Source organism: Aricia agestis, chromosome 6, assembly GCF_905147365.1.
Source record: "Aricia agestis chromosome 6, ilAriAges1.1, whole genome shotgun sequence".
NCBI classification, from domain to species: Eukaryota; Metazoa; Arthropoda; class Insecta; order Lepidoptera; family Lycaenidae; genus Aricia; species Aricia agestis.
The window spans coordinates 4,196,672-4,224,337 of record NC_056411.1 but is presented as its reverse complement, the minus strand read 5'-3'; the positions used below and the strand labels follow the sequence as shown (position 1 = coordinate 4,224,337).

At 36.2% G+C, this 27,666-nt stretch overlaps 1 long non-coding RNA gene across 1 annotated transcript; it reads left to right on the top strand.

Moving 5' to 3' along the window:
* Positions 1-3,269: 3,269 nt before the first annotated feature.
* LOC121727962 lies at positions 3,270-25,260 on the top strand. Its single transcript, XR_006035749.1, has 3 exons — positions 3,270-3,281; positions 7,050-7,054; positions 25,178-25,260. It is a non-coding gene; the product is annotated as an uncharacterized LOC121727962 (long non-coding RNA).
* The last annotated feature ends 2,406 nt before the right edge of the window (positions 25,261-27,666 follow it).

Genomic DNA, 27,666 nt, shown 5'->3' with positions numbered 1-27,666 from the left:
AGTATTAATAAACCCTTGTAAAAAAGTGTCTGACAAAGTTTGTTTTATTAGAGTTTCTAAGAATAAAACGGGTTCTATCAAGTAAAGTCATTAGAACGAGCAAATACCGGGATCCAGCGGGATCGTGATTGTTCAGTCCCGCAAATACCGGGATTGAAATTATCTTGCGGGATTGCATTCCCTAATGGCAGCGCTGCATCGACGCAACGCAGACGCAACGCGCCGTGTGGACTGGCTCTCAGGCGAACTGAAGTTTTTTTATTTGATTTACGAATTAGTGGTTAAGATTTGATTATTTATTTAGCTGAAATTTGTAATAATTGACTTTAATTAATTACAAAAATTGATTAATTTTATAATATAACTAGATAGCCCGGTGAACTTCGTATCACTTTCCTTTTAATATAAACCTTTCCTGGACTTAAACAAACGTTTTGAGACTAAGCCAAATCGGTTTAGTAGATCTAGATTCTAGAGTCTTAGCGAGACTAACAAAACATAAAATTAATTATTAATATTATAAACTAAATAAGTAGTGAGTACCTTGTATGTACTTGTTTCTTGTACTGGTTTGGAATTTTTACTACCACTTTTAGAGCCATCGAAAACAGGGCGACTTGTCATCGCGTCTAGTCGTCGCGTCAGACTCGGCATTGTCGTTTGCATCTAGCATCGGCATTGTCGTCGTGTCTAGTCGCCGAGCTGTCGCTGACGCGTGTCACCTAGTGTGCGCCTACACTAACAAAGACGTGCACCTTCCTCTAGCGCTCACAGCGAGACTGTCGCGCGATTGTCGTCGTGTGTGCGCGTGCACAGCGCTTCCAGACGCAGCGACTAGACGCGAGCGCGCGAGGCTCCCCTAGCTGAAGTTGCTTTCCATCAGGTGACCCGTTTGCTCGTTTGCCCCCTTATCTCATAATAAAAAAAAAAAAAAAGATCTACTTTAAGATCTCACATTATTTTAATAACAGTAATTGTTATAGATATTCAATAAAGCAAAGAAATAGACTCTATTATTAATGTTCATAATGTTATTTGGTTCCTGGTTCCTATAATTACATAATATCTCGATTTTCCATATAACTTGGCACTCATTTAGATCTCCATTTTTTTACGGCGAAGTCCATAGACAAGCATAATGTTTGTGTTGTGTGTGTTATACATAACGTGTTATTTAAATAATGTGAGATCTTAAAGTACATCTAATCAGATATCTAATCAGAGGAGTCAAAAGTAGCTGCAAATAGTTCGTGTAATATTACACACGGTGCTGCTCGCCAGTTCTGTTATACCTGAACTTGGCTTGATATTATGCTACCGCGTGTCTAGATATTATTACTTGACTAAAGAGTTACCAATTTAATAACTTATTACAATTTCTAGAGGACAGAGGAGTGACAGGGAGAGGGAGGAGTGACAGTTACAAAAATTGTTAATTTTCTGTTTCGTACAAAAATAAAAGGAAAGTAATTAAAGTGAAAAAGTTAGGAATATTTCAAATAAAAATATTTTATATTTCCAAAGCGACATTTGTAAATTAAATGTAAAGTGTTTTGTAGTTATATTTTGTTAATTAAGTTAACTTAAAGCAATTATAATAAAAATGCTTTACTCTTGTTTTGAAGGCTTTGTACCTAAAATATATATATTTGTCTACTTATATTGATGTGATAGTTGAAGATTCTGCCAGGCATGAAAAATTGAACAGGCGTTAATTGTGACAAAAAAGAAATAGATATAATTTTTATCCAATGTGCTGCTTGTGATCTCGCCGTGTAGCCGCCAAACCGCGCGTTCGGGCGGACGTATATAAATCGAGCCTTCGCAATAATTCGTTTTCATAACTGGACGCTCTTAAGCATTCGTGTACTATCAGACAAGTTGATTCCTAGGCAGATGGCGGACCTAGTACATAATTTGGTCGTGTTAAGGCGCAGCGCAGACAACAGACTATCCGTGACGCACTTTTGTAGTCTGTGGAAATAGAACGTATGCAATTATATGCGGTAAGTAGTAACGCACACGATGCGCAGCGCAGACGTGAGTTACTGCATATAATTGCATACGTTATATTTCCACGGACTAAAAAGTGCGTCACGGATAGTTTGTCGTCTGCGCTCCGCCTGTCAAACCCATTCAACCGGTCACAGCTAATAAGCCCACCAAACGACGTAGGTCCGTTAACTGCCTAGGAATCAATTTCCTCGGTGGTACTAACCCACAAAAAATTGCGTGTTGGGTTATGAATGGAGTTATGTTTTTTAGATGATGTCGAGCAAGACTGCATTCAAAATTTAACAACCATTTTTTTTGGGTTAGGACACAAATGCTTTACAGCGAACAACTGCACAATAACTAACCAGTAATCGCAAATGCTATCATAATAAACCAGGTCCCAGGATTAATACATCGAAGATTCCGGCTGTGAGTGTGATAATCAAATCAAAATTTAGTTTCATTAGCTGCTCTAATTCGGGGATTATTTCACATATAGTTAAGTTGATCGTTTCATAATAATAATAGGGTATGCGAGAAGAGACTGTTTGTTATCTCTTCACGCCCAAACCACTGAACTGATTTTGCTAAAGTATGGTATGGATATACTTTGAGTCCCGAAAAAGGACTTAGACGAAAAAAGGAAAGAAAATATAAATATACTTTTAGCGAAAAAAATTAACGGTTGTTGTTTTAAAAAAATCAGCCAAGTGCGAGAGAGTAGGGAAAAAATTGTGTTTTTTCCCTACTCTTTAATAAAATTAATTATATTTTAATTTTATTATTAAATATTAAAGTACACATATAATTGAGAATTTTGTGAAAATTTCAAGTGTCATGTATAATGGCAACATGTGTTGCCATTATAAATTACGAGCAAAAAAGGCCAAAAAAATACGTTTACTGTATGGGAGCCCCCCTTAAATATTAACTTTTTGTTTTTAGTATTTGTTATTATAGCGGCACCAGAAATCCACAGTCTATAAAAATTTCAGAAGCCTAGCTATAGCGGTTCTTGAGATACAGCCTGGAGACAAACAGACAGACGGACAGGCATCGAAGTCTCAGTAATAGGGATCGTTTTTACCCTTTGGGTACGGAACCCTAAAAACAACAATACTTAATATGAAAAGAATATGAGAGTAAAAGTAGCAAGCTAAAATAAAAATTCACTGTTTTTTATAATATTTTATTTGAATTATTTAGAAGCTTTTAACCCACAATTTTCGATTGAGTTCAAGTTAATGTGAACACTCGCTTGGAATACAAATCGGTACTGAACAGATGTGTTATTGTAACGTTCAGTCTTGAGCTAAATTTAGCACTAAAATAATGTAATTGTTAGTAGTTTATATCCTCTTTGAATGTAATCTCACTTATACATTTTATGATCATATTATTAATTTTTCTTTTTAATACAGACTAGCTATTTGACCGACCTTTGCTCGGTATTCGATAAAACACGAATAAAATGACATTTTCTAAAAATGATTCATAGCTAGATCGATTTATCGCCCCCGAAACCCCCTATATACTAAATTTCATGAAAATCGTTGGAGCCGATTCCGAGATTCCATATTTTATATATATAAAACTCAAAGCTGACTGACATGATGATATATCAACGCACAGCCCAAACCACTGGACAGATCGGGCTGAAATTTTGCATGCAGGTAGATGTTATGACGAAGGCTTCCGCTAAGAAAGGATTTTGATAAATTCCAACCCCAAGGGGTTAAAATAGGTGATGAAAGTTTTCATATAATAAAACTTCTTAACGCGGGCGAAGCCCGATTTATGATGCTCTATATATATATAGAGCATCATAAATCTCACTGTCCAATGTCCATAGCCACGTCACGCCACGACCATGTCACGCCCAAGTCCATGAACCGATTTTGCTATGGTAAATTTTGTATGATAATACTTTGAGTCCCGGTAAAGGACACATTTCCTTTTTATCCTGGAAAAATTTACGATTCCTGCGCGATAAATAAAATTTGCTAGAACTGAGTTGCAGGCCGGGCGTCATGTAGTAATTTGATAAAACATTAAAAAAGTATATAAAACTGCGCAAAATCATGATTCATGTGTTGTGTCACCTGCTAAGGTACATGCATTAGAAAAATTTATAATAATTAATATGCTTATTTTAATGATATTTCGATGTATGTGCTGTTTGGTGTCCTGATTAAATAAATAAATAAATAAATAAATAGCTATATTGCTGCAATATAGACCATAAAGTTAATATACCTAGCAGAATAGAGCAACAATCTCGAGCTGTCAAACGAAACCGAAATTGGTTTCGTCTGTGTGTAAAAATATGTGTACGTATACACTTACACAAGCATGATTTCTATGAGATTAAATTGTCAACGTGCGGCACGTGTTGACTGGACGTCAAAAAAAGAATGCTGCTGTCATGTATCACACGTCTCTTTTTACCACGCAGTGTTACTGATAGTGACATCTCTCGTGTTCAGGCCTTTGTTTCTCTATTCCGCTAGGTATATTAACTTTATGATATAGACAGCCCTCTCTCAACTGGCTCTAGGTCCTTAGAAAAGAAGACTGCACACTGTGATGAACGCTGGTAGAGTTGCGGTTGCGGGTAGATCGTGCCCGGAACTTTACCCAAACGGGGAGTGGAGCACCATGGGGTTTTAGTGGGGAGTCCCACATACCCCGGCCAATGTCCCCAATTCGCCGGGGAAGCGTAAAGCATTACCACTTCTAAAATAAAAGGTCCTTAGAGAGATTCCGTTATCTTAAAAGTTTGGTTTGGAGACCTCTGATTTAAAGAACGACTTTGCCAAAACTCGATATTTGAAAAACAGTTATATCGTAATTTGCATAAAATAATGATAATTTATTTACAAACTACAGTGCCTTGATTGTAATATTTTAATGCAACATCAATGTTTCTTCGTTTATTCTTTGATCTAGTCTGAAACTGCAAAATAGTATTGTTATAGTTATTAATATAATAATATAAAGCTGATCACCTGATTGTCTGACGATTAAGATGATACATGCGTCGGATGGGCATGTAAAAATTCGGTTCTGCGCCTGATCTCTCGCCAGTCGTGTTGTTAGTCCGTCCCACTGGGTGGGTTAGGAGAGTAAAAGAAAAGAAAGTGCTCTTGTGTACTGCGCTCACACTTGGGCACTATAAAAATTTCTCCTACGTAACTGACCTGATTTTAATTAAACCGGCGCGGGCGTGGGGAAATTATTATTATTGGGCGTATTCCCAATATTATACGTCTAACCGACACCAAAGGTATTCTGACTTCTGAGTGTGACACCTCAAAAGTCGGTCGTTTGACTTTCGTTAATTTATAAAATAAACTTATTTTATAAAACGAAAGTCAAACGACCGACTTACTTTTTAGCTGTTTACAGATTGTATCAAACAAGGAGCTGCAATAAATGCATAAGATTATAGTCGATTACAGTTATGAAATTATGATGAAATCATACGGGCGCATAAATGTTAGAATATTTAACGGTAGCATTCAAACTTCCATATTAAACGTATCATTTAGTTGTAAAATAAGTATAATACCTACTCAGGATATAGTTTTCATACACTTTGAACAAAATTATTTTTGACCGAATATTAAATTATCTTCATCAATCTACTATGATAATCAACCTAGTCCTATATAATTTGCCTGGTTCTTAAACAGGATATAGGGGTTATGAATAATTTATTACCATGTAGTTTTTAAATTGAGCAATTTCCCCCGTCGTTTTCTGGGTTATGTAACCAAAATCTAAAAACGGGACCCTATTATAAAGAATACATTGTCTGTCCGTCCATCTGTATGTCACCAAGGTGCATCTCCAGAACCGCGATAGCTACACACTACACAGTTAATATTTATATTTTAAGTACATATATTTTAATTTACTTCAATTATAAATAATAAAATTAATATTAATTGATGGGTATCCCATTCGATGTCAGTAAATTTTACGGAACCTCTTGTGCGCAAGTGACTCACACTGGGCTGATTTTAAATCATTGTGAACGTCTCGGAAAGCAGGCTTACGTTATTTTAGAGATAGAGGCATACATTTTCACCGCGCGGTAGAAAGAGAGAATACAGCTTCCTCTCCTTCGCCTCGCCACCTGTAGACTTTCCCGCCGTCTTACGATTTTTTTTTCAGGTCGACCTGTTTATTTAACATTAAAGGCCGGCAATGTACTTGCAGCTCTTCTGATGTTGCGAGTGTCCATGGGCGACGGTAGTTGCTTACCATCAGGTGACCCGTTTGCTCGTTTGCCCCCTTATTTTATTTAAAAAAAACATTTAAACCATACCAAAAAGGGCAATAGTGTAAACCGAGTGCGCGGTGAGTTAGAAAACATTTATAGAAAAGTAGACCATCTCGCGAGAACCGTGCATTTTTCCGGGATAAAAAGTATCCTATATCCTTTCCTGGGACTCAAAGTACTACCAAATTCCAGCTAAATCCGTTCAGCACTCTAAGCGTGAAGAGGTAACAGACAAACAGACAAACACTTTCGCATTTATAATATTAACATGGATGCGCCCCGCTGCAGCTGGCACACCGCCGTAATGTGCACGTACCTTAATAGAGTAGCCATTACTATCCAATCAGGCCAGGACAAAGGCGATAACACAAAGTGGCAGAATTGTAATGCACGCCAATTTCTCGAGGAATGCAATTTCAGTTGCCAGTTAGAAAATTAAAAGTTCGGGACTTTTCATTTGCTGGTCACACCGCTGAAATAGCAAAGGCTGCTTGAATAGAGGAAATTTCGTCTTAGCTTACTTCTATACTTATACAATAATGGAAAATTACCGTTTGTTTGTTTAAGTTTGTTCGTTTTTTTATGCTTATATGAATTGACTTAAGTAATCTATTTGTATATATTATATAAGTCAGTTCATATAAACATTTAAAATTTATTTTTATTATTTATATAATAAAATGAATTTTAAATTTTGTTTGTCTCTCTGAATGTCGACCACGGCTTAACCGTTTTACATAAAATAGTCTAAAAAAGTCCAGGGAAGGTTAGGTTAATTAGGATGATAATGATACGAAAGTCGCCAGGTCATATTCTGGTATCAGTAATTTTAACTTTTAAGTCTTGTTAAATATACGACGCGAAATTGACGAATATTATTATGTGCTATCGAAAATGCGGGCAACATCAAGTATCAAAATTTTATGGGAATTTTTACCTTATTTGCTATGAAAAATATACATCGATATTATGTACTATCAGTTGATTCATAGCCAGATGGCGGGCCTACGTATTTTGGTCGCGACTCGCGTTTTGTCAAACCCAGTCGATCACAGCTGACGACGTAATTAAGGCCCTGTATTCCCAAAAACGGACGATTTTCAAGATTTAAAAGTGACAGTAGACACAAAAATATAATAATGTAAATTCTGAAAAAAATATATGTGTTAGTTAAGGATCTAACACATTGGAATTTATATTCCATTACACAATATCATGAACTTCACTCGATAGAAAAAAACCCCAAACTCACCTCTTTTTTTAACGAATTTTCCATACTATGTCCAAATTATTTGGAATTTTCAGATAATTTTTGCACTGAATTAAAGACAAAGAATTAGGGCGATTCGTTCTTTTGACTCGTTTTAATTGATGTATAAAAAAACGACGATCAAAAAACTATAAAATAGCAGGCGCAAAGTGTGTGACTGAAAGCGCACCAGCCGAACCTTTGCGCCTGCTATTTTATAGTTTTTTGATCGTCTTTTGGGATTTGGGATTTTTTTCTATCGACTGAAGTTCATGATATTGTGTAATGGAATATAAATTCCACTATGTTAGATCCTTAAGTAACACATATTTTTTTCAGAATTTAAATTACTATATTTTTGTGTCTACTGTCACTTTTAAATCTTGAAAATCGTCCGTTTTTGGGAATACAGGGCCTTAAGTTAAGATAATCCAACTTAATGACGTAGGCCCGTTAACTGCCTATGAATCAATTTCTTCGATACTCGTAGTACTTAATGTGCTTATTTACTTAATTAAACACATTAGTAAAAAATACAAATAATTAGATTAGCTAGTTACCAAAACTTCTAGCTTGACATAAAAAGTTAAAGTGTCTTGAATTATAGATTCGAACCTATGGCCGTATTTCGGCAACCATTATCGAATCTGTCAAAGAAATCGAACTTTCGGCCGTTTCTTGGACGAGGAGTGCCCTCGAAAGTCATTTATCAATAAGTTACAAACTAAATTAGGACGAGCGCTTTCACGCTGTTAACAAGAACTGGCTGTTTTTTAACCGCCGATATTGATTTTAGTGTTTTACATTTATTTTGTACACAGCCACACTGTATGTTCCGAAATATTAAACAGTCTACTATATTACGTCTATAATGTACGCCACACCTGTGATTCGTTCCGTAATTTGCGCCAGTGCATTAACGCGTATAACTTTTTAAGATGTCATTATAAGGCTGCGTTTCCACCAGAGATGTTTAGCGAGGAATAGAATGTGTTTTTAGATCCAATAGCATCGCCGCGCTGAACAATGTTATGGCAAGCTCACGTCAATGAAGCGATTCTATTGGTTCTCAAAAAACGTTCCTCGCAACACGTCTCTGGTGGAAACGCAGTCATAAGACTGACGTATAAACGTCACAGTTGTCTTACCTGTGACACACCAGTACAACATAGCGTAAAGATCATATGACATCTTAGCCTGGCCAGTATACTGGGATTTATTTCGGAACCTAGGCTGAATAAAAATATAGATAGTATTTCACGAACAACAAAGGCTGTTTATTCATGTGTGAGGTGCACGTCAACCAATCACGTACGAAAGATAACGCGTAGTGTGGTTTCGTAAATGTGTGTGCGTAACTAGCGTCTAAATTTTATTTTTAATATTATTTCTACCCGTGTGATACTTTCTTTATTACCTTTTGCAGCTTACACTAGTTTCACTAACGCACTCAGAGACGAATATTAATTACTAAATATTAATTATTATCTGTCAAACTTTTCATTAAATTGAAGTTTTATATTATCATTATGTCTCTGAGTTCGTTAGTTAGTCCTTCTCGCCCACTGACATCCATTATACAAGTACGCTGGACTTATGATACCAACCTGCTTTTTTGCCTATTTGAAGCGGAATCAGCGTCTCCAATGCGGGGAAGAGAACTAAATCTCACGTAACTTGTAAATGGCCGCTTAATCGCTATTCAATTAATCGCTCGCTAGTTCCAAGTACTCCCACTAGTGCTATCAGCGCCAATATGGCGACTTTCAAACGTCATTTTTACGTCAAATTTAGTTCTCTTTCCTTGCATTGGGGGCGCTGATTCCGCTTCAAATAGGCACAAAAACTAGCAGTCATTTCAAAGGGTATCGTAAGTCCAGCGTACTTGTATTTAATGTGTGTGTTCATGTCAGTGTTCGCGCCATAGGACTTTTTATGGCCCGTCTGGTTGTTTCTGGTAACATTTGAGTTGTTCTGTTCATGAATAGATTATTTTTCTCGAGAACATGTTTTTTCAACAACATTTGTAACACCATTTTTAGGATTCATTTTAAAATTACTTTTTCTATGGTGCTTTGTGGAAAAACATGGCGTTTTGAAAGGCAAGTCAGTTTCATTTTTGGATTGCATTATATTCACAGAAACTTGTTTGATTGGATTAATGCGGCACTTTGTTGCGAACGCGTATGCATTAAACATGATTTTTGAAATCCTGAAAACACAGACCGAATATTCTGTATGCATGAGATATCCACTTCTGTATTTGTGCATAATATGATCATCACTTGCTTCTATCTTATTATTAGATGACGCCCGCAAACCCATTGCAATTTATCGCGCGGGTACTGTACATTTTTCCGGGATGAAAATTATACGTGGGAGAGCCATGCTTCGGCATGAATGGGCCGGCTCGACCGGAGAAATACCATGTTCTCACAGAAAACCGGCGTGAAACAGCGCTTGCGCTGTGTTTCGCCGAGTGAGTGACTTTACCGGAGGCCCAATGCCCTACCCTATTCCCTTCCCTGTCCTCCCCTATTCCCTTCCCTTCCCTCCCCTATTACCCTATTCCCTCTTAAAAGGCCGGCAACGCACTTGCAGCTCTTCTGATGCTGCGAGTGTCCATGGGCGACGGATGTTGCTTTCCATCAGGTGACCCGTTTGCTCGTTTTTCCCATTATTTCCTTAAAAAAAAACCTATGTCCTTTCCCGGGAAAGTGTCTCTATACTAAACAGCAAACTCAGTTCAGTAGTTTGGGCGTGAAGTGGTAACAAACAGACAGACACACTTTCACATCCATACTCCATACTAATAATATAAATGCGAAAATGTGTCTGTCTGTCTGTCTGTTGCCTCTTCACGCTTAAACTGCTGAACCGATTTTGCTGAAATTTGGTATGGAGATACTTTGAGTCCGGGGAAAGGACATAGAATACTTTTTATCCCAAAAAAATGTACGGTTCCCGCGCGATAAACGAATGGCGCCACGGATTTGCGGGCGCCATCTAGTTTATAATACGCTTGGCGACGGGTCTGCACGATGTGGACGATCGCTGGTAGAGATGCGGTAGGTTCTACCGTACCCGCAACTCTGCGGGTCTCGCATAACAATTGAAAATCTATTGTGTCTGCAATTCTCACAATCGAGGTATTACGCGGCAAGTGGAAGCACCATGGGACTTTAGTGGGTAGACCTACTAGGGAGTCCCACATACCCAATCGCTATAAACCACCGAAGATGCGTAAAGCTTTTCCACATGAAAAAAAAACTCAATATGCCTGTGAAATTTCCTCAGGAACAAAAACAAAAACCTAAAATGTTCCACACCCACACGAACACATTCCACACACGAACGAACAAAAAACTTCGTTAATTAGTATAAATCAGGGGTTCCCAAACTGTGCGCCGCGGAAAGACAACAGGGGCGCCGTGAGTCGATCCTCCATCACAATCCGAAACCACAAATATTATAAAATTATATTAATATTAATTGTAAAGCAGGTAGATGATTAAATATTTGTTTATTACTATTTACCTGCTTAAACTAACTATAACATAATTTATTTATGTATATTTTTCTAATACCAAAGTAGAGTATGGCACCGTGACAAAATATTTTACGTGTAACTGCGCCGCAGGCTGAAAAAGATTGGCAGCCCCTGGTATAAAGTAAACCTTTTTGTTAAAAAACGTGTCACAGATGCCTTGTATAATGGTACAGTTAATATAATATAGGTATGGGACAATGGGATACCTAATCATAGCAACCAGTTCCCTAATTATTCCCTAACGACGTATTCATTAAGGATTTTATCAAAGGAACTCTAACTCTGCACTGCCATTATTTTGATACTTATTCTATTTATAACGATGGTAATTTTCATGCTTGTGTTTTCCAACAAAAGAGATTATTAAAGTAAAAAGTTTTTAGCGGTGTTGTACACTTTTTTGGAACGCGTAAAACGTGTCGAACTCGTGTTAAAAAGGAGGAGAGATCGCCGGCGCGTCGTAGGGAAGGAAGTTATGTCGCCCCTTTTTTTCTACAACGCAGCTAAAATACCTATTCCTGTTATTTTGCTTTTACTGTTAGCGCTGTTGGAGTACCGCTTTATTCGTACAGCATCATCATTTTGGTGATCAGTCTTGTGAAATTTTACAGAAAATGTTGGTGTTCATGATAAAATCAGTCGTCATCACTAACTTGTGTCTCTGAGTGCAGCCGTAATACCGAGTCCTAGGCAAAGTATAAATAGTCAGCACTCAAGATGCATCTCGGTCTCAAGACATGGTTCAAGCTCTGTGATTGGTTGGCTGTCAAAATTTGGACCAATCACAAAGCCGAACCGCGTCTTGAGTCCGGGTCGCATCTTAAGTACCAACCTTAGTAAGCAACATTATAAGCGTGAAGTAAGAACGCAAACGCCAAGACGCACAACAGATTCTGTATCTGTTAATCGACCAAAAACCACGAGATTTGCTAGAAATGCCCTCAATGACAGAGTAATATCAACAGAGACCTTAATATCCCCTTAAAGTTTGGAGGGTTGACATGGCTGATTTATTTCAGCGAGCGTGTAGCTGGAAATTGTGTAAAACCTTTTGATAACGGAGTTTAAAAAGTTTTTCTTCGGTTGAAAAGGTTACAGCAAAGTGATTTTATTGCGAATAGATTATCTGGAGAAGTTTTGTGAGTTTGGGGTTTTATTTTTTTAAATAAGTTATAGTTTAACGAACATGGTCCTATAGTTTACAGGTGTGGCTCTTGACAAATGATATGGGTCTTGTAGATTATGCATAATATAAATATCGTTTCTACAACTTTTCCTTAAGCAAGTAGAGCACCATGGGGTTTTAGTGATGATAGACACCGCTTTTGCCTGGAGAATCAAAAGAAAAAAAAGATACTTTGAGGGCAGAAAATAAAGATAATTAAGAGGACTTTTTATTGCCAGTTATACAATTACATTAAGTTACAATTTATTTTCTTATTATAATAATATATCGGTTTATTCTATTGTATTCTAAGAGGACTTTTATGTATAACGCTCTTTGCGCACATGTCATAAGCACTATAATATGAACTCCTACGCAACTATAATTTCGATAAAAACCACCGTCGACACAAATATAGAAGCTATCATAATATTTAGTTTAAAACCAATGGTGTGTGTGAACAGATACAGAAACCATACTAATGTAAGCATGAACATAAACCCTTTACCACGGCAAAGGTTAAGTGACCTGAAATCTGCTTACGCGGACTAAGCAGGTTTCTGCCTCTTAGGGTTCCGTACCCAATACATGACAGACATACTTTCACATATTTCATAACGGTTCAGTACATTTTTTTTCATTCTTTACGTGATAAATACTATCCTTACAGTAATACATAAACACTTTTCTTGCACTAATAAGTGTAATACTTAGTGCCTTATCACACTGGCGATTAGCGAGCGATTTGAAAGCGACGCGACTGCGCAGCGCACACGTCGCGATTGCGCGGCGTGCACGTCGCGACAGCGCAGCGTCGTCGCGGCGTGGCGTGGACGCCATTTTGTACACTCGTCTACACAGATTATTATTATAATATATAGTAGACTCGTTTAGGGAGTGACGTCAGAATCCATTTTGCTGCTGAATGTCCAAAACGCCGAAGGCAAGCTGCGTGCACGCCGCACAATCGCGGCGTCATCGATGCGTGTGCGCTGCGCAGTCGCGTCGCTTTCAAATCGCTCGCTAATCGCCAGTGTGATAAGGCCCTTAGTGTAGTATTTTATTATTAATTTTAAATAATAAAACAATATCCTGTCCTTTTTTGAGGGTCTACTACAAACAATCGGTTTAACGATTAAAGCGTTATGAGGTAAAAACAGTTTAAATTAGTATTGCAAACGCCTCCTTGGGAAGTACTTTAGAGCATGGTTCTTGACTTTGAGGTAGAGTTTAAATCTCGCGTTGGAAAAATGTTGTTTCCTAGGACAACGCAGGCTGATTAAGTAAAGAGCGCTCTCTTTTCGTTAACCAGCTTAGTAGGACGGAGGACCGACACGACATCCGAGAGATCAGGCGCAGGGCCGACTTTTTTATTCCCATCCGACGCTTGGTTTTACTATTTTTCATATCAGATAGTTACCAAGCGTCGGATGGGAATATATTTTACGTGGGAGAGCCATGCTTTGGCACGAATATATTTTACGTGTATATTTTACGTGGGAGAGCCATGCTTTGGCACGAATGGGCCAGCTCGACCGGAGAAATACCACGTTCTCACAGAAAACCGGCGCAAAACAGCGCTTGCGCTGTGTTTCGCCGAGTGAGTGAGTTTACCGGAGGCCCAATTCCCTTCCCTACCCTCTCCGATTTCCTTCCCTTTCCTTCCCTACCGTCCCCTATTACCCTATTCCCTCTTAAAAGACCGACAACGCACCTTCAGCTCTTCTGATGCTGCGAGTGTCCATGGGCGACGGAAGTTGCTTTCCATCAGGTGACCAGTTTGCTCGTTTGCCCCCTTATTTCATTAAAAAAAAAAGGTAAAAAGTTAAAAACAGTTTAAATTAGTATCGAAAACGCCTCCTTGGGAAGTGTTTTAGAGCATATTTTGTTCACTTTGAGGTAGAATTTAAATCCCGCGTTGGAAAAATGTTGTTGATGTTGATCACTCTCTTTTCATCCACCTTAGTAGGACGTAAGACCGACACGACATCCGAGAGATCAGGCGCAGGACTGACTTTTTTATATTCCCATCCGACGCTTGGTTTTACTATTTTTCATATCAGATAGTTAGTTACCAATGATGGGAATATAAAAAAGTCGGTCCTGCGCCTGGTCTCTCCGATGTCGTGTGGGTCCTCCGTCGTCCTAGGCTGGGCCCGTACCACGAAACGGTTTTGAGACTCAAACAATCGTACGAGAATGTTGTGTCCTACTCTTACAAACGTGAAATGACGTTGTTTGAGTCTCAAAACGGTTTCGTACTAGGCCTACTGGTTAATGAAAAGAGAGCGCTCTTGTTGAGATAGTGAACATACTTGGGCACTCTCACACCTGCATATTCCAATGAAACCGGCCACCGTCACCGCAAACGGCCTGGGAGGCATTATTATTATTTTTATTAGTGTGTATAGTAAACGATCGTTCACGCTATATTATTATGAACGCGTTTATTGATATAGCCATAGTTAGGATTAATTAATGAACAAATTCACAATACAAACACAGGTGCGAATGAAACGGCAAACAAGTGTAACGCATTAGCGTCGTTAACGATATGTGCCGTTGTAATTATGTGTTTATTAATATAAAGATATTATGCGCAATTATCTTTACGCAATTGGAACAATATGTTTAGGCGCGCGCTAAAGTTAATTCTTGGTTAAATATTTTATTTATATCAAAGTTAATAATTGGTTAATTTGGTATCATATGTTTTGTACTATTGATTATCATAAATATGTTTATTATATGTACCTACCAATCCATAAGTTTAATCTAATTTCATTATTTAGGAAATAAAGAAATGCTTAATTTCATTGAATTGAATTATGAATCGAAATGAAAAATACTATCACACTACAGCTAACTTATTTAATTGTGAAAAAAAGAAGTTGAACTAAAAATCTTTCGAAGAAAATAATAAAAAAAAACTAATATCTCCCAGAATCCAAATTATTATTAGGTACTGCCAAACTACACAAGCTACACGAGAAACTTGCAAAAGTGTTTTTTTTTTTTATTTCAATATTGTACAATCGAAGAAATTGATTCCCAGGCAGTTGACGGACCTACGTCATTTGGTGCGATTATATTTTAACTTAAGAGCTCACCTGACTCTAAAAATCAAACATCGTCCTTCTCTCTTCACACTCACGCCCGTCTTTCATATGCCAGGTGAAAAAGGACGGCGCGGAATCGTCGCCGAGTTAGTTTTACTTGAATAAAAGACGAACTATAATGATTATGAAAAAAGTGTTTTGAGCAAATTTAGGTTTTATCAATACCTTTTTAGATATTAAAAAATATGAAAGAAAAGACAGCAAATTTCGAAGATCCAAGCAAAAATGTGTCTAAAACAAGGTTTTTTGTAAAAAAGAAACTATCGAGCATTTTTTGAGTAATCGTGTTTTCGTCTTGAGCATTTAATTTTTATGAACTGAAGTTACTTGTGTCAAAAAATCAGTTTTTTAGACCTTACAGATTTTGAGATCTAGGTTAAAGTATGTAGTCAAGTTAGGGTCATATGGGCTCTTAATGTAATCGTCATAATTATATGTCGGCTGGGTTTGACTAAACGCGACCAAAATAAGTTGGTCCACCATCTGCCTACGAATTAATTTCTTCGATTGTACATCATCTAATATTATAAATGCGAAATTGTGTCTGTCTGTCTGTTACCTCTTCACGCCCTATTTATTTATTGTGCACAGAAAAACATAACAATAATATAACAGTTTACACAGAAAGACGACACTAAGGATCTGCTTATTTCTAAAAAGAAATCTCTTCCAGCAGCCCTACGAAGAGAGATAGGATAAAAAAATACTTTTTATCCCAGAAAAATGTACGGTTACCTCGCGATAAACCAATTTTGGCGCAACGGAGTTGCGAGCATCATCTGGTTGTTTTATACTTTCAATATTGTATAATATAACTCATAAATCTTGCGATCTACAGTCCCTCGCCTCGCGGTCTTATTTAAAAAGTTGGATTGATATTTTTAAGTGGCTGGAATCACCCCAATCTTGGAGGAAAATACGTATTGCTGTGTTTCCTTATTATCTCTTGAAAAATTATGTTTGTGCAAATTTTTCATTCCCGCGTCGATATTATTTTTGTCATTTTCTTTTTTCATAAAACGTATGCTTTGATATAATAAGATGATATGGAGAATGGTTGTGTAATATTTGTTTCTAATCGATCATTATTATTTGTTAAGTGGGCTCTCTCATTTTTTTTAATCTATTTGAATCTATAATGTCTGTGTTTTATTTCATATAGCAAGTTTGCTTTAAGGGAAGCTATCATAATTTTAACTAAGCAATAACAATACTAATCCATTTAAGTAAGGTTAGGTAATTTATTACATTATAAATTAATAACATACTACAGGGTGTAACAAAACTAAGTGATAATACTTTAGGGTGTGTACGTGTTCCTTGTAGAGAGTTCACTGTGAAAATAGTAGCGCTGAAAGACCTTATTTTCTTTTGTCTGGGGAAACTCGTGACGCCGCGCTGGGGCGCTTGCCCATACAAAAGTGAAACAAATATTGGTCTTTCAGCGTTGCTACTTTCACAGTGAATTTTCTACAAGAACACGTACCTACACACCTTAAAGCATTATCACTTAGTTTTGTTACACACTGCATAAATATCACACAGTAGGTAACTCAGGGGCGATTTCACCAAAGAAATCGAACGCGTTCAATGCACACTGAACCGGTTCAAAACGTATGACAGTTTTGACACATGCGTTTGGTTAGTTCATGTATTGTTTCTTGCTATTTTGTTGTTAAATTAACGTGACAAGGCTCCAAAATGATAAAAACATGTAAAATAATCGCGTGACGTCACGTAAACTTAGATTTATTAATCGCGATCAAAAGAAGTTTGTAAAATCCATTTGAAACATAACGAGATTCACATAACCGTTCAATGAGAACTAAGTTTTATAAAACGAAGTTTTAAGTGTGCCTAGTGAAATCCCACCTCAGTTGTGTGCTTGACTAATAAGTCGGATGTAGTAAAAAAATCGGCCAAGTGCGAGTCGGACTCGTGCACGAATGGTTCCGTAGTATTATAGAGCAAACATATACCAAAAATTGTGTTTTTGTATGGGAGCCCCCCTTAATTTTTTATTTTATTTCAATATTATTCTTAAATATTGAAAAAGCCATATAATTAAGGTCTTTGTGAAAATATCTAGTGCCTATCTGTTGCCATTATTAATATCAAGCAAAAAAGGCCAAAAAAAAAACACGTTTGTTGTATGGGAGCCCCCTTTAAATATTAATTTTATTTTGTTTTTAGTATTTGTTGTTATAGCGGCATATTATTACTGTTTATGTATTACGTAAGTATATATATCGCTCATTGCTACGGTCAGGTGTATAGCGGTGGCCAATAGTCCTGCGCGCGCGGCGCTAATACCTCATGGGACAGCCGTTTGCGTTATGGTGAGAGCACGGGTTTTACGAAGGGCGCGGACGGGTCCGCCGCATAACCATGCCATAGCACTGAGTCACACGCACAACTCATAATATTATAGTATTTATTTTATATTATATTTTCATATTAATTATTGTATCTTATAATTTTAAAGAACTCCATATTATATATTTATATAAAAAATAATAGTTTGTATGTAATATGTTATAATGTATTGCTGAGTGCTTATCCGTTCCTGTTTTCAGATGATGGTTTACTAGGAACCACATAACACTAGGCACTGTGGTGTACGTCACGGTGATACGCCTGAGTGGTGTCCTTTTTGGCAGTAGACATGACAATGCACCGTTCCTCATGATATCATTATGCTATTATTTTTGTAATTATTTTTCTTTATGTATTGTAATGTGTATTGTCTTTTGGTAGTGTAATGTGATGTCTTATTGTTAAATAAACGTTATTATTATTATTATTAGATATACACAATCTGTGAAAATTTCAGATCTCTACCTAAAGCGGTTCTTGAGATACAAACTGGAGACAGACAGACGGACAGACAGACATCGAAGTCTCATGAATAGGGTCCTGTTTTCACCCTTTGGGTACGGAACCTTAAAAATATGCAGCATAATAATGTGCAACTACTTTAAGTTGTCTAGAATCACGCTAATGTCTTTCTTCGCCTAAATCAGCTAGTAAAGAAAGCAGTCTACTGTACATAATATATATTACAATATAATATTATACCTCTCCGTGGTTTAATGGTATAGAGCGCGGCTCTTGACTCGGAGGTCGTGGGTGCGATTCCCGCGTTGAAAACATGTTATTTCCAAGTTTGATTAGGACAATGCAGGCTGATCACCTGATTGTCTGACAAGTAAGATGATCCATGCGTCGGATGGGCATGTAAAAAGTCGGTCCTGCGCCTGATCTCTCGCCGGTCGTGTCGGTCTTCCGTCCCTCTGGATTATGAGAGTAAAGGAGTAGAGGGTTCTCTTGTGTACTGCGCACACACTTGGGCACTATAAAATTACACCTGCGTAGCTGGCCTGGTTTCAATGAAATCGGCCACCGTCACCGAAACCGGTGTGGGAGCTATTATTATTATACCTCTATGTTTCGGTTGTATTATGACATTCATGATACTTTTATAAAATGAATAAGTAATAACTAAAAGCAGGTGTCACACTGCAGAGTGCATAAAAATTCAGTTTCATGACTCACATAATAAAGCCACTATAAGCGTGCTGTTGCTATAATGGTCACTTATTAAGTACCTAGGGGTACTACTAGTAGTAGATACGACATATTATTTTATGTACCTTTTAGGAAAAAAATCCTTTTATTATCCCGGTATTGTTAAATATTGTGTTGTGATTGAATGAAATTGAAAAAGTGATTGAATTGTAATATTATATTGCTTTTAAAGAGGGCGACTGACCTAAAAAAACATCATCATTCATTCTCACACTCACATTTTGATGTTCTGAGCTCACGTCTTTCATAATATTAGGCCAGGTGAAAAAGTTCGACTTGGAATCATCGCCAAGTTAGTTTTTTCTTCATAATTCTATAAATATACAATATTTTAAAAATCCGCCAGGTCAGTGTCTCAATGATAGAATTTTATACAATGTGTTAATGCACAATACTTAGTTTAATGCACGGTGACGGCAATATATACGAATTCATGAAAATTAGATGCATCTTTGTGTTTTTTTTTCTATCGAGAAAATTTTAAGCTATCGTGTAGCCACTCAAATCAAAGTCTTGGAAATATGATGTAGTATCTCAGTTTAGAAAATGTAACAATTCGGGGCTTATTATCAAGTATAAAAATGAATTATAAAATTGACAACTTTAGGTTAGTCGCCTCCTTAACGGCCATTCCCAATATTTGATCTATCTCTGGTTTTGCCCTACTAGAGATAGGAATAGCTCACAATTGACATAAAATATATGTCTCTAATGTCTAATCTGAGCTATTCCTATCTCTAGTAGGGCAAAACCAGAGATAGATCAAATATTGGGAACGGCCGTAAGACAATTAGTATTCATAACCAATATTATAACATTTCTTTAACATCTTAACTCACACACATCTCACTCAGTGTTTTTAACAGAAGCTAATACAGAGAATACTACTTTTTTCACAGTCATTGTAAAAACTGGGAATAGTATCCACGAAAATTGAAAAGATTCCTTGTAATTTTGAGCATAAAAAAAGTCATGATATTCCTAGAAAATTCAACAAAGAGCCTTATTAGGATTCTCATTACCACAATCTCGGATCTCAAGATACCAGGCAGATGAAAAGGGTGCGTTTGTCACTGAGAAAAATTGCTTCTTCCGAAGCTACTGCTACTTTAAAAAATGTCAAAATGGCGAATTCATGTTCGTCTATTCAAGGCATTTCCTACATTAGAACCCTTTGTGTAGAAGTGTAATCCACCTTAGCCTATGATAGACAAAATATAATATTGACGCTATAGGTACCTAATTATTATACACCTTTTTACGATTCAGTAAAAGGGCGTATATTTTTTACCCAAAGGAAGAAACGGGACCCTATTATTGAGACTTAGATGTCTGTCTGTCTGTCTGTCCGTCTGTCTGTTTGTCTCCAGCCTGTATCTCAAGAACCGCTATAGCAAGACTTATGAAATTTTCACAGATTATAACATAATATATGTAAACAGCTGCCACAATCATGACACCAATTTTTTACAATTTATTCAACATAAACTCACATTATGGAATTTTATGTTAAAATCGGAATTATATTTGCCTTTTCAAGAAGTATTTTCTTCATGAATGGGACCTTTTGTACGGACGTGTAAAATGAATATTATTTTGCCTTGTTATCAGAAGTTACCTTGATTTCCACTTGTCTTTTTGGGATAAGGAAAATGCGCAAATGAGGAAAAAGAAGCGTATTTAACATTTTAGGGGAAGAGTCTGTGACCTTCGTCTGCTTTTATATTTTATTGTTGTTATTATGCCAATATCACCAAGGTTGAAGTTTATAATACACTAGATGTACTCCGCGGTGTTACCCGTGGCTTATGAGGGAAAATAAATTGTTAAGTTGTCCCGCAGTAAACAGTAGCCTATGTGTTAATCCAGGGTATCAACTAACTGCGTACAAATTGTATTTATATCGCTCCAGCCGTTTAGAAGTGAAGAAGTATAAAATTTAGTATGTCATTAGCAATATTCCGCGAAATAAACCTCAACCTGTAAGTAAAAGTGGGGTATAGTAGACAGTAGTAGCGGGGATCGATAGTGAATAAAAGGCGGTTATTTGGCCGGTGGCGGCACTGGCGGTACTTGACGGACGTTCTTCGTAAAGTGAACATCCATAACAAGAACGTGCGAAAAAGATCATGGTCAAAGGGCGGTCAGGCTTCATAGACAGTGGCGAAACCTGGGTTAACTCGCAACAAGATGACGCTGTGTGTGTGGTGGGATTGTAAGGGCATTATTTATTATGAGCTGTTACAGCCAGGCAGGACCATCGATTCTGAACTGTACTGCGAACAACTTATTAAAGCAAGAAGTTGAGAAAAAGCGGCCGGAATTAATCAACAGAAGGGTTTTTCACCATGATAACGCTAGATCTCACATATCTTTAGTCACTCAGCAAAAATTACGTGAGTTTGGCTGGGAGGTGTTTATGCATCCGCCGTATAGTCCTGACCTTGCACCTTCAGATTTCAAACTGTTTCAGTTGCTGCAGAATTCCAGGCATTGTCAGGTTGACATCACAAGAGGATTGCCAAAACCACTTGTCGCAGTTTTTTCATCAGAAGGCCCAAAATTTTTATAGCAATGGAATCATGTCCCTACCAACAAGATGACAAAAAGTTTTCGAACAAAATGACACATATTATATACTTTAGTCAATTGTAAATAAACTTTATAAAAAAAAAACCTTTTGAATTTTATATTATACAATGCGAAGAAACTTTTTCCCCAACCAATAATTAAAAACTACTGAATCGACTTTAATAATTTCTTTAGTGAGTGACATAGGCTATATATATTTTATTCCCGTGCGAAGCCGAGGCGGGTCGCTAGTATCTTATATATAAAATTCTCGTGTCACAATGTTAGGCCACGAACTCCTCCGAAACGGCTTTACTGATTTTAACCAAATTTTATATGCATATTCAGTGGGTCTGAGAATCGGCTACTGGGCACTTTTTATATTGATAAGTACATTTGTTGAATAAATAATATAGTGGAGTCATTGAAGGTTTTCACCTCCGATTTCGTTGAACCTCCATCGATTTTGGTGGGGGATACCCTAAGAAACAAAAGTGACATAGTACCAACTTGCGCTTTTGCCCTGGGGGTGGATGCCAACCCTTCTCGGGGGTGAAATATTTTTAAATAAAATCAGAAATCGATAAACAGACAAATTTTAAGCAAAATTTGTTGCATAAAGTCTTTGGAATAAATCTATACTTTCTGAGTAATCAAAGATTGAAGATTGTGATTTTTCGTGATAAAACTACATGTTTTAAAGCGGTTTTTCATAAATAACTCAAAAACTATATGTTTTTACGAAAAATGTGTAATAACCTAATTTGAAGTCAATTAAAAATCAAATAAATCCCTAATTTTAATAACCTTCTAATTTTAATTTAAAGTGAAGTATAGGTGATTATATGTATACTTTTTTTCGGCGAGTACTTTAAACTAAACATTCATACACAAATAACGGAAAATTGATGCATTTTATGACATTTACTTCCTGAACACTTTTTAAAATACTTAAAATTTCCTTTCTATTGAGTACTGTAAAAAATTAATAGCATTAAAATTGAGCAAGTTATGATAAAAATAAGATGACACTTTCGAATTTTTTTTTGGAAAAAACGAAAAATAAAACTTTCACCATTTCTACAAAATTTCAAATTTATGGTTATCTTTAAAGGCTTTTCTTTATTTTAGCATAAGTTATGACTTCAAAAAATTAACCTGCTTTAGAATGCTTACTTTTGAAAAAAAAGATGATTTCATAAAATTTTAAGTTTTCAAATTTTCGTAAATTTCATTTTCTTTTGGATATAACTTTTAAAATATTGGATATTCGTAAAAAAACATAAAAAATAAAATTCGAGTTCGTTTCCTAAAAAAGCTTTTGGTTTCCTTTTTATTTTTGTAGGATGAAAAATAGCCAAGATTAAAGACGTATAAAGCCTAACTTTTACTGCGATAACCACGTAACTAGCACTTATTAACGCTTTTTATTTTAAAAATTAAGGGCTTTAAAAAGGGTTTCTTACCATAATCTCAAAGCTCTTGAAATTACCTTTAAAATGTTTTTTAAATGAACCTGATAACTAAAAAATTACGGGAGCTATGGTAATAAGACAAATAAATTATTTTTTGAAAAAAATTTGAAGCAGAGATTTGGTATTCTTAAATTGTAGGAAAACGTGTCAATAGGTACTAAACTAAATACACGTCATGTATGGGTAAGTGTATGTGTCTTTTCATGACGGAAAAAGTGAAAGAAATGGTAAACATTTACTGGAAAAAGTGGTGGGGCTTTCGAGGATGACGTGGTTTATTGAATATTTTAGTATATTTTCCAAATTATAACAATTAAAATACCTCCACACTGGTTTTGGTGATAGGCAGGAATAATTTTACAGTGCTCAAGTGTGTGCGCAGTACACTAGAGCCTTCTCTCTTCCTTTACTCTCAAAATCCCCACTAGGTTAGTGAGATTCGATAGAAAGGGGATAACCTGCTATTAATTTCAGATCAGTGGAAAAACAATAGACAATCCAAAAATAAAAAATCGGCCAAGTGCAAGTTAGACTCGCGCACGAAGGGTTCCGTACCACAATAGAGCAAAAAATAGGCTGAAAATTGTGTTTTTTTGTATGGGAGCCCCCTTAATTATTTAATTAATTTAAATTTTATTATTAATTATTAAAGTTCAAATACAACTGAGTATGTCGTGAATATTTCAAGTGCCTATGTGTTGCCGTTATCGAGCAAAAGTTGCAAAAAAAATAACGTTGTTTGTATGGAAGCCCCCTTAAATATTTAATTTAGTATTGTTTTTAGTAATTTGTTGTTAAAGCGGCAACAGATATACATAATCTGTGAAAATTTCAAAAGTCTAGCTATAGCGGTTCTTAAGTTACAGCCTGGAGACAAACGGACAGACATCAATGTCTTAGTAATAGGGTCCCGCTCTTACCCTTTGGGTAACGGCTTGTTTATTTTTTAACCGACTTCAAATAATAAGGTTATCAATTTGACGCGCATGTATGTAATATTTCCATAACTGCCCAGTTTTTGTTTATGTTAGTCTACTTCAGTCTCTGAACAAATGTATGTATGTTTTTATGTTTGTGTTCGCATATCTCCGGAACTACAAGTCCGATTTAAGTAATAATTTTTTTGTTGTACTGGGTATTATTCAACTTAGGAAACACTACAATTAATACAATTTTGAAAACTTTTATATCAGGTTTACTAGCTGATAAAAAAGTTAGAACTATTATTAAGACGAGCCGTAGTTTTTAAGGTTAAAAAATTTCGCAATAATTATAATTTTAATACATACTTAGTACTTAAATAAGATTTTATTTCTCTCGTGTACAATAATTTAATAGGCTTAAATTTTTTAACCAATAGTTTTACAGCGATTTTGCATCGAGAGAGTAGTTTGTAAGTGTTGAAATTTCATCGTCAACCAAAAATTATATCATAAATATGAAACAAACCCTGTATGTAATATTTAGAAACTCAGAAATACAAAAAATAATTTTTTCATAGTTTTAAAAATTTATTAGAATCATAAATTGGGCATAAAAATATTGAAAAAACGTTTATTTTATCTAATTAAACACAATTACTAAGCCAGAATGGTTAGATCTGCATTTTTCCTCCTTTTTGAAAAAGGGGTGAATTTCACCCCTAAAATGCGAAGAGCGCAATACGAGTATATGTCACTTTTTAAGTAGAGGGTAAAACATACTCAATTCCAAAATTTCATCCAAATCGATGGAGGTTCAACGAAATCGGAGGTTGTGCCTGATTTTTGCCTTCATAACTGTACTAATAGTAAATTATTACAACTCGAGACTGACGGCGACCATTGTTTGTGCGACGGGATAGCGATGGACGTTGCCATGGTGATATACTTATTTAGTCACTTCAATAAAACAATATAGGCGAAATACTTTATATGGCAAAGAAACGTTTGCCGGGACAGCTAGTTTTTATATAGAAAAGGATATTGTGATAAGTCTCCAACAACAAATAAATAAACATTATTATACCTACATTGTTTTAGATGTTACAAATATCTCAATTTCATTGAAACTAACGTCAGAAATATTATCTATAGTATTATTCGGTCATCTAACTCTGATTTATACGGCTGTGGCGTGGAGGCTGCTCTGGCATTTATCAACAAAAACATGATTTACGTCGGGTCAAGATACGTAAGAGCCAGTCCACACGGCGCGTTGCGTCAGCGTTGGGTCGACGCAGTGCTGCCATTGCGTTGTTTTACATACAAATAATCAAGGTGTTCACACGGTGCGCTGCGTCGTCGCAATGCACACATGACGGACAGCAGCCCCCGAGAGAAGCAGTAAGGGGTGTTGACGTTAAGGGTCAATTCAGACCGCAACGCGACGCGTAGATGCATTTCTAAATTAGTATGGATTTGACAGATTTGCAAGACGTCTCACGCTGACGACATCTGACAAATCCATACAAATTTAGGTCGCGTCGCGTCGCGCCTCGCCTCGTCTCGTTGCGGTCTGAATTGACCCTAAGACTGCTTCGAGTAATAACGCTGCGATGGCGCAGCGACCCTGTGGCCGGCTATGCGTCAAAATATTAGCGTTGCGACGCAACGCAACGCAACGCGCCGTGTAAACTGGCTCTAGTTTTGATACAAACATCCCCAATTACTTTGTGCGTGTTAATTAAAACTGTTTATTATCAGTAACTTAGATAATCCATATCCCTACTAATATCCGTACTAATATTATTATAAATGCGAAAGTGTGTCTGTCTGTCCATTACATTTTCACGCCCAAAACACTGAACAGATTTTGCTGAAATTCGGTATGGTGATACTTTTAATCCCTAAAAAGAACATAGGATACTTTTTATCCTGGCAAAATGTACTGTTCCCGCGTGACAAAAGATTTTGACGAAACGGAGTTGCGAGCGTCAACTAGTACAATATAGCTATTATGGTTAAGGGCTAAAATTTGCCATGAAACTTCTTAGAGAACTCACATTGATTTTTTATCATAAGAAATTTTCAGACATGTAATTGATCCATTGGCAGTACCGGACCTACATCATTCGGTCGGATTATGTCAATTCAATGAAAATAATAATCACACCAAAAACATACCTGTCAAAATGGGGCAAGTTCCTTTCGGCTAATTTTTGGCCTAAAAAAGGAGTTGAAATCCAATCCAATGCCAAGCTCAGAAGTGCATCTAATCTTGGCATTGGATTGGATTTCAACATCATTCTAATTTGAACTTGGCAGGTTAATTTAATTATATAAAATAAACTTTATAAATATTATCTAATTATGCATTTATAATTTACAATTTTATATTATCTAATTACACATCACGTGTTACGTGTATATAGCACGAAAACCAACCAAGTTCAAATTTAGAAGTATAATTATGGATCAGGCTGTTGATGAAGATGATTACGATCGATGAAGCGTATCTAAACTTGGCATTGGATTGGATTTCTACTCTTTTTTGAGGCCAAAAACTAGCCTATGGTCCCATTTTAAATGTTTTGGTGGGATTTCAATCCTTTTTTTTTTTCAAGAGATCATACTTTTGTTTTTCTTTTTGTGCCACGCTCGATATAAATAATACTTTCTATAGATGGCGCTAGTCGTATTTGTGAAACTATCAATAGAAGCTATTTTTTTAAGTAATCAGTATTTATTTAATAAGCTATACTATTAGCTATATATTTTATGGAAGTGGCCTAGAGGTTTTGATTACCGGTCGGTGAGTGAGTGAGTCAGTGACAAAATTAGCTATTTTTACAGGAACATATAATATTTCAGGATCTACCAAAGCTATACCTATCTATGATAATTATTTGGTATACTGCTTAAGTACTAGTATGTAATTACGTAGGTATAATTTTATCTTTATAGACACTGCGCTAAGGGGAGTCAAAACGTCGAAACGGTTCGTGTAAATAGTGCACGGCATGCGCGCGGCCTACTGGAACTTGCCCTGCGCACTTCCGTACGCTTTAATATCTCGGCTGGGTTTGACATAACGCTACCAAACTACGTAGTTTGGCCGAGTTTATGCATACGGCATACCTACATAGATATGAATAAACTTCTCTTAAAGTACACAAGAATTTCAACCTTGCTAGTAGTAAAAAGAAATATTATTCAAAGTTATGAACAGCAGAGGGAAGAAAAATAATAATCACATAAAGACATTTTTATAAAAAAATATATATGTGAACAAAGCAAGACATATTAGGTAATAATGAAAATTAATTACAACGAAATGTTCACAAAGAGATAGCTTAATTAAAAGAATTCAGTTTGAACATTAAAGTACAGAACGAATTGCATATTGAGTGCCAGTGTGAAGGCGGATTAAGGCCCATTCACACGCTTCCGGAATATAGAGCCTACGCTTAAAGTTTTATTAGGGACGTGAGTCCGTAATAAGACTTTGATTATATGATATAAGATAAGACTAATAATTATATGCACACATTTAGCACGTGAGTGTGCATATAATATAGAAAAATGCTGTACGTATAAAAGTATTACACTAACAATATATTTCAAAAAGTCTGTGTATGCTGAGTGGATATTTTGTTATGTATTTTTGTAGTCACAAAACTCATATTAAGTGTTGGATTAATTTAACAATGCTACTGCCTAACAACGAGAAAGGTTTTTGTAGCGAC